At 42.0% G+C, this 17639-nt stretch overlaps 2 long non-coding RNA genes across 2 annotated transcripts; one reads left to right on the top strand and one right to left on the bottom strand.

Annotated features, from left to right (window-relative positions):
- Positions 1-792: 792 nt before the first annotated feature.
- On the bottom strand, positions 793-17175 carry LOC124288380. The gene is made up of 3 exons (XR_006901434.1): positions 17165-17175; positions 14328-14330; positions 793-1734 (listed from the first exon to the last, which is right to left on the bottom strand). It is a non-coding gene; the product is annotated as an uncharacterized LOC124288380 (long non-coding RNA).
- On the top strand, positions 9458-10257 carry LOC124288378. Its single transcript, XR_006901433.1, has 2 exons — positions 9458-9601; positions 9982-10257. It is a non-coding gene; the product is annotated as an uncharacterized LOC124288378 (long non-coding RNA).
- Positions 17176-17639: the final 464 nt, after the last annotated feature.

Below are 17639 nucleotides of genomic sequence, written 5' to 3'. Positions count from 1 at the left end.
ATGTAATATACCCATACTTTTACAACCATTTTATCAATACGTTGATTTGTCGAATGAGTAATGTCTTACTGGTCAGAGCATCCAATCTGCCAATCCATTTAAGCTGCGTTTTTGATCATTATATGCTATTATGCAAGTGTAACATTTACGAGTGTTTGGAACAGCAGGTATTGTAAATTTCAGAAACAAAGTTGTTGTCACATTTACTCCCAATTTCGTCAGTGAAAAAAAACCCAATACAATTATTAGCACATGTACTTTTTATTAAAATATATCAAAGCAAAGCCAAATCAACAAAAATAGCATAAAAAGAGTGAAAGTACTTGTAGTACGGAGAACTGAACTTGGTCTATGCACACACAAAAAGGAAAACAACTCTGCTGCACCGGATATGTGTCACCCCAGAGTTATCAGACGAGGCCATGGCCATGACTATTGCTTGGCAAACAAACCTTGATAAATTTTATGTTTGGACAAACCATTGAGAAGACTGGAGGGGCGGGCTGCATGAAATATTTAGTGTCTGTGTTTGTTTTCAAGAAGGTTAATGCGAACTACAGTCTGCTGACTGTCGAGTACATTAAAAAAAGAGTTAGTTACATTACGTTAAGGGCCTACAGGACCTCTGATTACACACTGCCATTTAATAAGTGGTCAAATGTAACATATTTTATATTTGGGATTACACTTTCTTAGTAGAGTACAGATTCTAGTACTTTTCAAGCATCTAATCGCGCCTGTGAGGGTGTGGGTTCGAATCCCGGATGGAACTCAACCCAACAAAAGTACTAGAATCTGTATTCTACAAAGAAAGTGTAATCCCAAATATAACATATGCTAAGGGACCTCATTGACCAGTTTCTGGGCACATGTACTTATGACTCTCGAATATATTAAATCATCATGAACTGTTATGTCTCAAAAAGAGAATGAAACATGTTCTTTAGACAAATGGTTGCATTACACAATACTCGTATTCACTATATAAATCTACAAATTCTAAACAATGTATAGGTGCATTATCAAGAAGCTGAATACCGATTGTGACAACATATCGAAACACATGAAATCATCCACAGATATCTTGTTAACACAGCAGTATTGATTTAACTAATTAATCAAATCTAATGAAATAAAACCGGTATCATTACTGTTTTCAGTCAGTTCACTCTTGCATTCTCAGACTGATATTTTGAGTCAACGTTCAGTGAGAACTTGATTCTTACTACACTACACTATCATGACTTCACATTTTGGCGAGTAACATTGTAAGGTATTCTCCTGAGCCTGAAGCCCTTAAAATAATCTGAATAATGATAAAAGAGATGCTTTATTCAATGTAAGCGTTTGCAATATGTAAGCTGTGAAACCCGCTTAAGGTAGAGTTTAATGCAGAATAAGCAAAATATGAATTGCAGACTCGGTTAATTGTGCAATGTGTTTTGATCCGCTACTGTGACATTTGTTGCCTCTTTTCTTCCTGTTCACACGCAACACTGACAATCTGTTTCAAGGTGTGAAGAAACAATACTGTGGACTTGGTATCACTTTGCCTCTCAACTGAGTAGTTTCGGACAACGCTGACGGCATTCTCTGGTATTCCTACTACCTTAGACATCGCCTTGATAGCCTGGTGTACTTTCCCCGACGTAAACACTTGGTCCAACTGTTTGGTATCTTTGAAGCAACCGTCCACTGTATCCAGATGGGTGAGTACCAACTGGTACAACAATACTGAAAATATCACAGAATCAGAACGTATACATAGCCACCTGGAATTGTAATCAATGGAAAGTAAGTTAGACTTTAGATACATCACAAATCATAACAAAGACTTAACATGTAGAACGGCAATTCAACGAAAACAGCGACTGAAACAGTGACAATAGACTAGTATATTAATCAGAATATCTCATTTCGTTAGATATATATTTGTGAAACAAAAAGTGCCATGACACTCTGTAGCACATCTTAATATGTTGTCAACAGATGAATCACTTGAGTGGGTGCTGTAAACTATCATGTGTACTGCATAAATACCGAGAGCTAATTTTTGGGTAAGAAACAAAAAACCTTCCTTTCAACAATGTTTTAATCTGCAGCCATTGTAACCTGGGAGGGCAGAATAGTGCCAAGCCTCTCCTGGATAGGCAGTCAGCAATTTAAAGAAAGCCACTTGACATTCCGCATGTAGTAAATATGCTCGAGGAGTAACTTGCAGGGCACATGTGTGAGTATCTTTTACACATTCGTCTTTGGAACACATGGTTAAACCGTTGTTGGCTAGCGTCATTTCAGCTTACCGATCAGACCAAACCTTACTATCATTTCAATTGGGAAGCATGATATTGACAAAATTGTCGTACCTTCTTGGAGTTAATCAATGGACAAGTCTTTGCATATTTCAAATATGACACGTGTAAACGGAAACTATTTAATGTTCTGATTCCTCAGCAGGAAATTAGTAGAGACAATATGTATGTACTGTCTAGTGCAAAACTGGTGTACCGGGCTTAGCGCTCTCCAGACCATTTTGTTTTTCTTTCCGGGGGACAAAATAGCCCCGGCTAAGCATTCTTCAGGAAATATCCATGGCCAGTTTGTATGCAAGGAAACCATTATACAAACCCAATACTAAACTACTACGTAAATATGTTTCAGCAGAATAAGTACATATAAGTACAACTTACGCTCCCATCCAAATAGTTGTGCTTTCGTTAACCTGCCCGACCAACTACTTCATTTGCAATTCAAAAGGAATAACTACACAATTGTTTATTGTGTTGAACATTTCCGCATATAGCCAAGTCCGAGGTTTTCAAAATGGATCCCATTTTGTTGAATATTTTTTCTGTTGAAAAATGGCATCCACCCTAGCACATGCGTGTACATCACATTCTGACAGCTGCAATGATATTAATGTTAGAAGCTGAAAGTTTTAGGCAGTTGTAGTAAACTATACATTGACTACGCTTGTTAGAATATTCATTCCGACAATGACAAGTCAAACACTTAGCCTTTGTTCAACGAGCTGCACAGAACCAAGGCACATTATTGCCAATCCCTATACTACTTTCACTTAAGTGGACTTTTGAAGTTTTACTCAAAGGAAATGCTTTTGTCGCATAGAAACAGCATAGAATCGCTGTTACGCTTTTACTGTCGCAAGCAAATGTTATTATATTACATTGTCCTGAAGCATGAAGACAATTTTATGGACATACAATTTCTTTATTCTGTATAGGCGACGCTTCGACATACATTCTAATGTCGCTGTCAAGCAAGTCGTACATGAGAAGTAATTTGGGTGGTTATTCCAGCTATGTGGCGGTGGTCTGTAAATAATCGAGTATGGACTAGACAATCAAGTGATCAACAGCATGAGCATCGATCTGCACAATTGGGAACTGATGGCATGTGTCAACCAAGTCAGCCAATATTCTAACCCGGAAATTTCCGGTATGCTGAATGCATGATTTCGAAACACAGATTTTAAGTCATGTGTTCTTTGAGTCTTCTTGTCACCACACGCTCAATAACCTTTTCTTCTTCAGGAGTGGAGTTACAACTCCATTTTACAATGTATCCGGCACCACACCCTCCTAAAGAGATTTATTGACAACGTAGGTCAATGAATTATCCTTAAACAGAAGCATGCTCGCTATGAACACGTCCCGCTTTGTAATAGCGTGACATGGCTGTCTCCATAAGAGAGTGAACATGATGTCTCTGGTTGTCATGCATCTGCTTATGAATTGCTAACTTGATGTGTCTTAGCTGTTTATCAAGTTTAGCCGATTGAATTTCGTCATTATACCAGGGGGATTCTGGGTGAAGAGTTACAGTACAGGACTTAAATGGAACATGATGGTCAGCAAGTTTCCTGAAGCGAGTGTCATTCAAAGTAACATATTCACTGGCACGGAGATCTGAAGAGCTAGAAATAACTATACTCATATCTAGCTGAAACTCTAGAACATCAACGTCCTTCCATTTGCAAAATGAGATGTTCTTTCTGGTCCGTCATTCAACTGAGATGTTGACACTGAATAGACACTGTAGTGATCAAATCTTACTTTACTGACCGTCAGTTCATTCTCACGCACAATCACCAGTTTCTAGAATATGCCCCTGAGTGTGAGTTGGCTCACTTGAGTTAGACTATGAGTTTCAAGAATATTGAGCAACTTCTGCGCATCTCTGTCATTTGTCTTGTAAACGTGGTAATTAACGTTCCCACATATTAAGAGCTTACCGGGTGTTGTCGTCAGAGAATCAAGAAATGCACCAAAGTCTTCAAAGAAAGTACCAGAAGGTTTTGGCGGTCTGTACAACACTATGAAGTTGAAACATTGGTGAATTGTAGTAGTGTAAGTTAAAATAAAGTATGGAGATTGGCAACTTTCAGTTTGCGAGGTACAAGTTTTTTGCTGTAGACGATACCAACACCGCCTTCCCTTGATACTTGAACAAACTTGTGAGTTTACTAATCGGGAGTTATGCGCCCCTAACGAGAAGGTGAGATTTTTTTTCCTGTGAAGAAACAAGCCTGGTAATATAATATTTTCACTAACAACACACACACGCAGAAACTGCCACAGATATCCAGTAAGGGTCCTAGCACAGATTATCATTCATGATGATAGATATTTCGCTGATTGCTGGGTCACGTCGGCATAGCAGGCAACACAAAGGCCGATGCTGCAGCAAAAGCAGCTCTTGACAAGCCCTTATCTCCACTGCTAATCCCGTACAGTGATTTCAAACCCACTATCAAAAGTTACACTCGGGACCTCATGCAAAAAAGGTGGGACACTCAAGTAGGAAGAAACAAACTTCATGAATTGAAGCCAACAATTGGTTATACCTACTTGGGTTGTCAGTCAAGAGGTGATGAGGTAATTTTACGACGATGTCGTATTGGCCACAGTCGGTTTACACATGACTATCTGCTGAAAACGGATGGGGATGGACCCCCCATATGTCTCTCTTGCGATGAAGTTTTCACCATCAAGCATATTCTGCTTGACTGTGTGGACTTATCGTCTGCAAGGGACTCGCATTATCATGCAACCAATCTGAAAGATATGTTCTCCCACGTGAGCGCTCATCTGATAGTGAACTACCTGAGGGAAGTTGATCTATATCATAAATTGTAACTGTGAAATGTGACTAAAAATTGCCTGCTTTTCAATTTAGTGCTATGACATTATCTGTTTTTAAATGACAATGTAATGACTGTGTGTCTTTGAAACAAAACCAATTTTGACTTTGTACCTACAATGTATATTAATGCAGACTCGTTCTCGTCACTATATGGTTGGAATAATGCCGATGTGACGTAAAACCCAACTCAACTCAACTCAACTACAGAGCGAGGATTGGACGTTTCAAGTACCGCGAGGGGTACGCGGCAGGTGGACCAGGTACACTACAGGTACACGCCATACACTGACAGCTCGGACATGCCCTATCGACAAACCATATACTCGTTAGTGATATCGATACATCTGATTCTCTCCTTCTCACTGATCAGGTACTGAGGACAGCTTGATACTTCATCCTTGATCTCACCCATATTGTCGACTGACTAATGTTTACGCCTGTGTGATAGTTGTGACGTCACCAGCTCAACCACCTTGTTTCCACTTTGACCTATCATATTGTGTTCCACACTCCTACCATCAAATATACACCTAGCAGGCGATGTAAACCGAGCCCAGGGCCTATGAGTAGAGAACTGGAGGAAATACAAAACAATATTTTCAAACGGATTCAGGACTCAGAGGATAGAGTTTGAGAAGAAATCCACCCAGTCAAAGAGGACATAGAATCTGTTAAGCCTGACATCACCACTCCAAGAACTGACATTGGCAACACTAAACAAGAACAGGATATACTTAGAGTTGATGTGGATGCTCTGAATGGCATTGTCATAGATACAGACAGCTACCTATGTGAGTTAGAGAAAAGGATAGAGAATCAGGAACAGAGGAGTAGAAGAAATAATATGGTGTTGATGGCATAACAGAGTCTTCAGCTAAAGACACTATACCGAAAGCAAGGCCAAGGTTCTGGAGGTACTTAACACTGCTAGAGAGGTTAAGACGTTACCACCACTAACACCAAGAGACATAGAGAGGGCACACTCTATTCTAAGAGGGAATGGAATTGGCATCGCCAATGACCTCACGGCTGCTCAGAGACAAGAACTCTATAAGAAGAGACGCAAACATCCGGACAGAAAGTTTTCTTTAAGGGGAGTAAGTTGGTGGATGAACCAAGAGAGACCACATCTAGTGAGACCCCTACTGTGTGCTCTGGAGAGAAGAGTTCTGGCCAAGGGAACAGCAGCAACCAACAGCCACAACAACACCAACGTGGACGACAACTACAACTAAAGCAACACCAGGTCTGTACCTCGTCGTTCCTCCAGGACACAACATAGATAGGGTTAAGGGCCAGGCTGAAAACATCAATAAACATTCTACAGCACTGTGTTGTGAACATAACAGTGATATACCTCAGGAAAACCCAAATATACCGGATCAAAACATTCATTTTATATTTTGGAACATATCACGGCATTATACATAAATTCTGTGAATCTGACTATATTAGCTACCTGGTCAATTTTGGTACAATAGGTTTAACTGAGACTTCTCCAAACATGCAGAACGAATTCCCAACTGTGGCAGACTATCTGGTGGAATATCTCTTTTGATAAGGAAAGAATTTAAAAAGTTTGTAGTGTGGTCAAAAATTACTGAATATGCTGTATTTAGTATGTTTCAAGACAGCCTCCTAGCAGTACTTAATGCTGTCCATGAAGATATTATATTTTATGCGGTGGAGACTTCAGTGCACGAACAGGTACCGATGCAGATTTTGTTGAAGGTGATTTTACTTGAATAAGTTGAAAATCAAAATTTCTACTATTGGATTCTTTATGTGATAATTTTAATCTATGACGTTACTCTACCAATAAGATAATAAACAACTTTGGTAGATATTTCCTTGATCTCTGCGCTGTACTTAACATTCACATAATGAACGGGCGATGTGGTTCCTACTCTAAGATTGGACATTATACTTTCATTGGTATTCACGGTGCAAGTGTGGTAGACTATATTATCTCCTCTGCATCTCTGTTTGATTATATAACTGACTTTGTGATACCATCTTGAGTCAGCACATCTCCCAGTCACTATGAAATTACGTGCGCTTCATGTTAGAGAACATGTACACATAACAACAAATATAGTAATGCTTTCAAATTTGTTTGGGATAATGACAAACTTGAATATTTTAGACACAATGTTTTATCAAATTTTGTGCAAAATCTCTTAGGAAAGTCAGTCGATTGTACGTGTATTGATACTAACATTGACTTGATTGTAGACGGCCTTTGTCTAGCAGCATCAGTTATAAAAAGAAAGTGTGGAAATATGAAAAATATTGTTAACGATTGGTATGAAGATGAATGTAGAAAACTTAAAACTGAACGCTGTAAATCACTGAAAAAGTTTAGAAAACGCAAAGATAAATCATCATTGGAACAATATAATCTATCAAGAAAGAAATATAATGCTTTTTGTAATTACGCACTGCATATTATCAAGAGAAACAGACTAATACTGAAAGTGAAGCCCATGATTTTTGTTAAATGATAACCCAAAGAGTGACCTTACAAAAGAAATTCTTGACTCTCCAAAATCAGGAGAAGATATCTTAGATAGCATAAACAACCTTAAACTCATCAAATCCCCAGGAAAAAATTATTTAATTCCAGAATATTTTCGAGTATTCTGTTGATGCTCTACTACCTTAGCTTGAGATAGTTTTCAATCTGATATTAGAAAGAGGGACATTTCGTACCTCCTGTCCGGTTGGGATAATACTGCCAGTTGTTCCTTTCCACAAGTAAGGTAATTTGAACAATGTTGATAACTACCGGGGAACCACACCCTTAAGCATATTTGGCAAAGTTTTCAGCTCAATCATCAACCAAGATTTATTTTGGGGGGAGAAACAATGAATTACAGAGTGTGATATGAAGATATTTAAATACTCAAAGTGGCTGGTTATATGCACTGTTTATTGATTTTTCAAAAGCACTTGAGTCTGTGCAAAGACATAAGCTATGGGGACTATGTAACACGAATGGACTCAGCCTTAAAATGACCAATCTGTTAAGTAACATGAATGAGAATGTTAAAGCTCGTGTCAGAAATAACACTATATTCTCTGAAACTTTTGATGAAACGTACTTATTGGAGTAAGGCAAGGTTGTGTACTCAGTCCTTTTTTGCTTCCTTCATTACTATTGAACTAGCAGTACAGATTCAAAATAATTGTTCACATGGTATCCAGTTGCATCCCGATATGTTTCATCTTTTCCTTTCATTATTTGCAGATGATGTTGTTCTCATCTCAAGTACTATTATTGGCCTACAGAAGCAAATTTTCGAACTAGAAAGATACTGTAAAAATCATGCCTGACTGTAACTATGGATAAACCGACAGTAGTTGTTTTTAAAAAAGGGGGTAAGGTATCAAAAAAAGGAAAAATGGTTTTATAGAAGCAGTACTGTAGACACTACCACTTCATATAAATACCTTGGTGTATATTTCACTAATCATGTTTCATGGTTGGTACATGCAAAATATGCATCTGTTCAAGCACGAAAGGTATTGATAGGTATACTGAGAAATATAAAAATACTTGGGGATTTAAGTTTAGATGTTGTTTTTTTAGAATATTTGATGTTAAAATCAAACCGGTTGTATGGTACGGAAATACGGGGATTTAAATACTTTGATTCCATAAAAAAGTTACATTATTTGACTGCATGAAATTTCTCGGGGTGAAGATGAGCACATCAAATGTTACGGTATATGGGGACTGTGGCAGACACCTGCTCATCATATCTTCACAAATCAGGGTGATTACATATTGGATAAAGTTATTAAGTATGCCATCCTCCCGTTTACCAAAAAATGCTATAATATGATGTCACTTTTTTGGTACCATCTCCACCTCATGTAATCTTACGTAGACTGGTCCAATCAAGGATGACCACAAGGATTTGATCGTGTAAAGTTAGGCCTACTGTTGATTAACGAAGCTGACATTTATGGTAGAATTGTGTATGCACGGAAACATTCCCATCACGGATACAATTGAAGAACTTTGCAAGTGTCAAAAGGGCCAAGATGATGAAACAGTGGCAACGGCACGAGAATTGACGCGTTGGAGATCAGACCCCTGCAAAATGGCCGAGTACGACCCCTTCTGTACACTGCTTGATTCGGTGCAGTATGATTATAAACTTTCAACTCGATTCCGGTATGGGATAGCAGAATGACGGCTGTTGCGCGAAGGCAGTGATTTGTGTATGTGTATGGCAACTTGGCATTCTTGGATATGTTTTTTCATCACTTGTCACAGTGAATTTTTGCCAACGCATCGTGACTGAAGTGAGGTGTACCCAACAGAATCGGGGATATCGACGACAGATTTCGGATGTTGAAAGAACGATTCATTATTGGGATTCATGTGGGATTTGTACAATTTGAAGGATGAAACCGGACACAAAAGGTAAGATTTCAACATTTTTAATTGATTTGATATGCTTAGGCTTGTGTCAGTGGGATTTCCTAGACTGCATTAGTACCTTTTCATTGTTACTGATTAGTATTTATTTTTTGCTATTTTAGTATATCATGATATTATCATTCAGTGTTAGATCAGATGTAAATCATGTTGAAAGCTGTTTTTTTGAGAAAAAATAACTATATTTGCTTTTATGCCTTTGATAATTCTGTTTAGAAGCCGTGTGACAGTCTAGCGAAAGGGAGGTAACTAACATGTAACTTCCTTTTGGTTTGTTTACAAAATGTTAAACGATGCACACCTCTGAAGAAAATTGTGTTTCTCTCAGTTGCTTTCGATAATGACCCATCAATTATTTCCCTCAGGCCATTCTCATCAACCTTAGCAAAGCGGGACTGTGGAGGGACGCTCGGTGTACAAGATGGAGCCGGGTCAGCGTTAGCGCTGGAATTTCGAAGTGGAAACGTCCGGAGTGCTGGGATTGGTGTATTTTGGAAGATCAATATCTAGAAACAAGTATCATTAACTTATTCTTTGGCTGAATAATAATCTTTAAACTTGGAATATTGTACCAAATTAAATACACGAATGCTTTAAATTTGCGGAGCAGTTCATTTGTGAATAAACATCATTGAAGGATATTATTTTATGGCTCTTTAATCACTTTACTATTATCTGATCACATATGATTATGTGCCATGTGATTGTATTACACCATCATCTTTGAATAATTCTTCCAAGAATTTGTCGTCTTCAAAGATTGTATCAAAATCCCAGAGAAAGAATTTGAGGTGGTAATGTTCCTCAATTATGCAAATTCATGCAGCGAAAATAGTACGGTATTAGTGCCAACGTATTAATGTGCGGTTATTAGGCCATCATTTTCAGGTATGTCGAACAATATTCGACAAGGGTAATTAACCAATCAGATTGCGGAAAGCACTCACTATTGGTTTACAATTCCATACGATCCGTCGCATGTAATTGGGTCTATTTCATGTAAGTACAACAATACTCTGTGTAAAAGGAAACAACCAATGGCATATATTCTTCAAGTGTGGTTCGGTGTACAACTTACCAATATGTAATACGTTCTCGAAGCTCGAAATATAATCCACTAAGCTGCCAGACACCCATTATGGTTTTCCAATCCACCACCACATATCAGAAATAAAACAATAGTTAGAATGATTTTTCTGATATGTTGTGTACTACCACGGAGCCAAATTTTATGCAAAAGTATATGAGATAAATGTTACATTAAAGAATAGTCAAAACGTTATTGGGGTTGTGTATGAAACTAACATACAATGATTTATGATGTTGTTTCCAATGCAGAGACAGTACCGTCAGCACGAAACACCGGAAAACATACGATCAAACAGTGACAAAAAAATCCGCACTGAAATATGTAACTGTATCCTGGTGTTACACTGTCTGATTATAGATGATGTTCATTGTGGAACACTATTTGGCAGGCAGAGGCGGTGTTGACTTGACAGGCAGGCTTGTTTGTCACACAAATATATATTTGTTGACCCTTAGAGATATGAGCGTTTAGTACTGGGTTTTGACCAAGCCTTACTGGGGCCGGCAAATGACCATTATGGATTCATAAAAAGGGCTGTTACTGTTTATCAGCTGTCACAGGCTGATATGTGACATGTGTCACCACAATTTACAGGACCAAAAGCTGGATAGTAAACCATTGAAATAATCGTAAATACAGTAGGTAATACATGCCATGACCGGATTTACGTATGTTTTCAGATATTTCCTTACTTCTGGCATATATATCCTAGAATCTATACCTTTGAAACATATGCTCATCGTACATTTTTGTATGCACAAGCACCTCGTTCATGTATGCCCTGACCGGATTGTCAGGGATTTCCAAACATGAATTGCAAAACAGATATCCCAGTAAATACATGATCATACAGTATTTCCAATGCATTCCTTTGAATTTCAATGGGTGTTTACATTTCCGATTTAGTTTATTCGGGTTGGAAACATGTGAATTTACTTAGGTTGGGAAACACATGTAAATTTGCAAATTTGCAAATATTTACACACCTTAGATATTTATGTATCATACCGGATTTCAGGGGTATGTATATGAACGGTTCATACGCCTTCATGTTACCTGTACTCAAGCAAGATGATCATATATATCCATCATGTGAATTACTTGGTTCATGTAATTTCATTTTCACACGTTTTAATACCTTTGAAATCAACGTTTACATGACCTCAATATTCTTATCACCAAAAGAGCCTGACAAAGAAAGCAGTATTACGCAAGCTAACGCGCCTTATCGAGCTGCACTCGCTCTTGCTACCAGTATCAGTTACACCTTGAGTAGTAGATATAATGATAGTCCGAGACCAAGTCCAACAAAAGCCTCTGTAAAGCTTTATTTCACAAATAAAGCTTTTGTCAGACCCTTAGATCTCGCCGCCATTGCATATACTACTTTTGAACCCCCAGTTAACTTCCGGACCCCACGTGACACAATGGTGTTGCTATGACCGCGAACTAGCACTTTCCTGATCACATGACACTATTGTGATTACCCTATGTCGTGTTGACAGGAAACAGTTGGTTACAGGATACTATTTGGATTACTTGGTAAGTGTTAAATATTTTGCTTGGGTGGCAACATTGTGCCGTACGGTATGATCAATAATTCCTCTCTAACGGCTGTGCCACGCCTGACTTTGGTATCGTTTTTGTCTAGCAGGTGTGACGCAGCACCAATGAACTCCCACCCGGGGTCGACTTGCAGCTCTGTGGGCCAAGTCAGCGTACTGCGTTTGTATATGCGTTCGATTCGCGGGCTACCTGGGCGAGATCTTTGTCGCGGTCGGCTTCCTTGTAGCGACTGTGCCACGCCGCGACGGTTAGGGCATAGGCACGTAGCGTGGTGCCGGTAAATAGATCTGCCACAGGGCTTGTTTTTCAAGCAACACTTTGGCCTCGTTTGGGGGTACTCGTGCCATTTTAGCCAGCTTATGTATGGCTCTAGCTCCTTTCCAGAACCCATGCGGGCTGTAGTAAATAGCCTCAAACTTTCTTTGGTTCCTTGACATCGTTGTCACAGGGTATCGTATACATATATACAACTATGTTCTTGGTTCCAATTTTCTCATGCCCGTACGCGTACGTGTTGATCCCATCAATAGCTATCCAATGCTTAGTGTCCATCGGCGACAGGGACGTCTTGTTTATCGTCAGTCCGTATATCCTATGCCCATCACTTCTAAGAGTGTTCATTTTATGCCTAAAGGTACGGGTCTTGAACAGGGCTTCCTTGAATCTGGCGTGTTTGATGTGTTGTTTAACCACATACTTCTTAACACCCTTCGCCTTTCGGATCTCACCATTGTCGGCCTTCAGGATGGAGTACATCTTGGGTCTCAAGCCTATGTACTCGGCTATGGGCGTGCCAGCACACTCGTCCTTCATCTTACCTAGGACCTTTGTATTTACCGTGCTGTGTATGGCATGGCCCTTGGGGTAGTCGCTGGTGTCGTACAAATCGAGGCGTTTCTTCATGTCCTCGTACACATCCTTGGTTCGAATCTCCATCAGCAGGGAATCCGTGTCAGTGTACAGCACTTCACACCTGTCGCCGTACTGTTTCTTCAGTTCGTTGTAGAAAAAGTCGTACATCAGGTGTTTGGATAAATCGAGGATGCTCATCCCCACATAAACAGGCCGGTTGAATTTGATGTGGCTTTTCTTCATGTGTAGGGCCACCAGGTCGTCGGTGAATATCTTGCTCCGGTTGAATGCCGGGCTGGCTATCAGTCTCCTGAGCTTGTCTTCCTCTTTCGACCGAACCAGCTTCACGGTCACACGTTTCCTCAGGTTCTCCATTGTCTTACCGAACACCGGGTTGTTCATGAGCTTGTAGAGGTTTTCTCAAAGTCACTGGTGGCCAGCTTTCGCAGGTCCGTGTTCATTCTGATGTAGGGCTCCATCCAGGGGCTCTGGTTGAACACGAGCACCCTGTGTAATTTGGTCAGCCTCATACCCAACGACAGGTACAGCTGTAGGTTGCGATAGTGAACGATGTACTTGGTCTTATTCATTAAGTTGGGCACTAGTTTTTCAACGTCTGCAACACTGGCCACCTAGCAAGTTATGTTGGTACTCGGACATCCAGTCTGGGTTAACCTTCATACGTTCGGATGCCAGGGGGTAGCTGTTGTGCGATGTGTGTAGTGCCTTGGGGTATTCCAAGTCCACCTCGAGGATATAGCCTTTGTTCGAGTCCAGCGCGATGCTCATAACATCCATCTCGTGCGATGCCCATTCGAATCCCCCCTGTGGGTAGATACTGGCTCATGGCCCAGCCATACAGGTTGTTGGCATCGAGGTAGAGAATATGATTGGTTGGCTTGCTCGGGTCGTAGCCCTTCACGTATTGATTATTTGCTTTCGCGTATCGTTTGGTAGCCATGGAAGTCCCACCTCGCAAGCCTAACTCAATGAATAGGTGCATTTCGTAATTGGTGAGCAATTCCAACTTAACTCCGGTCTTTTTCGGCAATGCATCCCAAGATAGGCCTTGGCTGATGTAGTACCATGCAGGGTCGAGTTGATACTGCTTAAAACACGTCCTCCTTAACGTCTCGAACACGTCGGCTAGCAGGAGTACATCTGTCCTCAAGTACAGGTCGTGATAGTCACCCAGATTCTTACATCCTAGTTTATTCCATACGTTAATCGCGTGGGAATAATCGTCTTGGGTGATTGCCGAGTCGGTCAGGTTGCAAGTCTAGGTACGACCCGCCTCTGAATGGCACATAGTTAGCTATGTCTAGATAGACATTGTGTGTGTAGCGTTCTAGGTATTCTCGTATCTGCTGAAAAGTGATATCGATTGACTCGTCTATAGTCTCGGTATGAGTCATGACTTCTTGTTTACCTCGGAAGTAAGGCTGAACGTACTCAATGACCCCATCCCCCCCATTCTGCTGTTTATCGAGCGACATTTTCACTGAGATTTGAAACTTTATACTTCCAAAATCGTTTAGTTCCTCATTGACTTTATCAGCGATTAGAGTCTTGATATCGGCGATGTCTATGTTCTTATCAACATGCATGCGCCAGCCTCTCAAATAGTTACCTACAGCGCGCTCAGTGGGTATGAACTGTAGGTCAATAGCTCTATTCTGCCGTAATAGTTCTACAAGCCGTGGTTTCCTCATAAGGGAATAACCTACTAACCCCAACCTCGCGGGCCTCCTGTTTGAGTTGTTTCACAGTGTGGGGCTTTGCTACGGGGCCGTGTAATAATAATGCGACTAAAACCGGCCTTTAGCCAAGTTTGCTGGTTTGCTCATTCGAGAGTAACCAACTACACCTCGCTCTCTCGTGATCTGCTTGAGCTCCCGAGTAGTAGACATTGTTATACCAAAGCGTATACAATCTCTAATTGGGCCACCGACAAGGGAGGTATCTCCTCCAACCCTCAAAAACTGATAATCATCGATTATACCCTACCCGGAACATTGCTAAGCTGAAACACCCTATAGGCCAAGGGGTTGGTCGGTCTTGAGCACGAGCTTAGCATGTTTAGTTTCAGCGAGCTGTTTCTTCACCGATTCCCTATCATGTTTATTCATCACATCGTTCTCTCTCAAACACTCCTCGAACGAATCCCTGTCCTTGTAGTTGAATAAGGCCACCCATCGCGTCTGCTCCCTGAGGTCTTTCAACACAGAGTTGAACTTCTGTGTAGCCAGACACTGTGATTTGCGTGTCGGCCGGAGAAGGCCAGGTACGATAGCATGTCTCTCTTTTTTGTTATCTCACGATAAGCGTTGCAGTCGCTGGAGGTTGTTAACGTTGAGGATGCTATCAATGCTCCAGTTGATCTCCCGAGTGCCATCAAACGCTACCAAGACGTGTTGGAATACGCCAGGTCGAAAGTCGACTACGTCTTCGACGTGGGACTGTACATGGCTCCGAGCGATATGCAACTGAGAGTAAAAAAAGTGGTGGGCTACAACAACGAAATAGTCATAGCCACGGCAGACCAAAAGTTGGGCGTCAACCCCGATGTTAACACCCCCACGTCCCACCACCCACGACCGGTGAAACGGGTATAGTGGCGCCACCCCCAGAGCCTAGGGTTCAACCCACACCCCCACAGCCCCAACAGCAGGCGTCCAATCAGCAGCACATCGATCGTAAAACAGCCCTGGTGGTTGGTGGGGTAGCGGTTGGGGTGGGACTCATTTGGTTAAAAATTCCTTAGCCGCTACGTACACCAGACCCACCACGGCGACGATGGCTGCCCACAGGTTTTGACCGAGCCACGTGGCAGTTTTAGCCAGAGCGCTCAGCAGCCACGAGACGATGCTACCCAGGATGCCGGGTAGGGCTTCGGCGGCCTTACCAGCCAGTTTAGCCAGGGCCTCCCCGAGGGATTTCAGGTGTTTTTTTATCCAGTCTCTGACGCCCCCACCACTTGGTGGTGTTGGTGTACCACTGCCGCCGGCAGGCGTCAATGACACCACCAGGGTTGATATGATGAAGCCCAATGCAGTCAGAATGCTGGCGATGGTGATGCCTTGCTCTCGGAAGAGGATTCGGATCCTGTCAGCTAGCGTGGTGTCCTCATTTAGGACTCGATCGATGGTTTCCCGTACACGACTGATCTGGGATCGGAGGGCTTCCCGGTTCGAGGAAGCGGATTCCAACCGAGTCCGTCTCTCGTCTTCCAAGTTTTTTATTCTCTCCTCGATACGACGTTTCATATCATCGTCGTCCGTTTCGGTGAGTTTTATTTTCTCGCGAGCGATGTGCTCGTCGACTTCGTTCAGTTTCCCCATGTTGTTCACGAGTTCTCCGCGTACATGTTTCAAGGCTTCGTCTAGGCCTCGCAGTTCCCTCAGGGTAAATTCGAGGCCCGGCAAGGGGTTGGCATGGTACGTGGCCAATATTTTTTCGAGACTGTCTGATGTTTCTTTAGCACGTTGGGGTACGTCCCCGGTATTACTGAGTTCGGCCCTGGCTGCTTGCAGATCTTGGACGACCTTCGGGGGAAGCTTAGGCCGTGCGCCACCGTAATCTATGAAGCCTAGTTCATCACGGATCAGTTGACTCCCACCAGGGCGACTGGTGAGTGTTGACAAAGCATACGGTCCTTTCCCGTCTTTTTTCATGATATCGACCCCCGGGTGAGCCTTCAATCGCAGCGTGCCCTTCTTATCGATGGTAAACTTGGCATAGTCTCGTACCAACGGCTTGATGTTGTCTCTCTTTTCAACTGCGTCGTAATAATCGTCGACGGCCGGCTGTACAAGTTCAGCACTTAAGGGGTTGTTCGTGAATGTGGTGTCATCCTCCCCGAACGCCTGGGCACTATCATCCCACATATCATCCATCGGGATGTACTCATGACCGCCTTCAGCCATTATTTATATTAAACTTTTATATTTTATCTATATAACAATGTATGGTAGGAAACTAGATCCTTTCCGAAGATCAAGAGAGCCTCTAGGCGTCAGAGCCGTGCGCCAGTCGGTGACCATCACCAACAATCCCAGCAAGATAGACCAGAACCAAACGCTGCTGGTTAGATTCCCAAACCTGGGTGAGAATGACCTCATCGTACCAGGCACGGTTCGACTGACGTTCAACCTCACGTTGACCTCCGACAACGACAAACGCGAGCTAGTGCGGAACGTAGGTCGAGCCATCATCAAGAAAACCACCATCAAGATCAGCGGTAACGAGGTGCTGAGCATCGACGACAGCGACGTGTTTCACTGCTACGGGGACCTCTGGAAAAGCGAGGGAGAACGCGTCAATGACGTGTACCAGGGCATCAGCAAATCGACCCGGTTGCGCATGGGGTATGGCTTCACGGCAGACCAGCTAGACAAGATCTCGGACGGTGAAAAGGCCATCGCCCAAGCGTACGGGAACAGGTTCTGCGTGCCGCTCGACTTCGAGTTGCTCACGGGACACGCGCCGTTTTACCAGGCCGCGCTGGGTGATAGG

This window comes from Haliotis rubra, unplaced genomic scaffold (assembly GCF_003918875.1).
Source record: "Haliotis rubra isolate DU_JTF1 unplaced genomic scaffold, ASM391887v1 Scf416, whole genome shotgun sequence".
Lineage (NCBI taxonomy): Eukaryota > Metazoa > Mollusca > Gastropoda > Lepetellida > Haliotidae > Haliotis > Haliotis rubra.
Note: the sequence above shows the minus strand (reverse complement) of the source record. Positions and strands in the feature narration are given on the sequence as shown.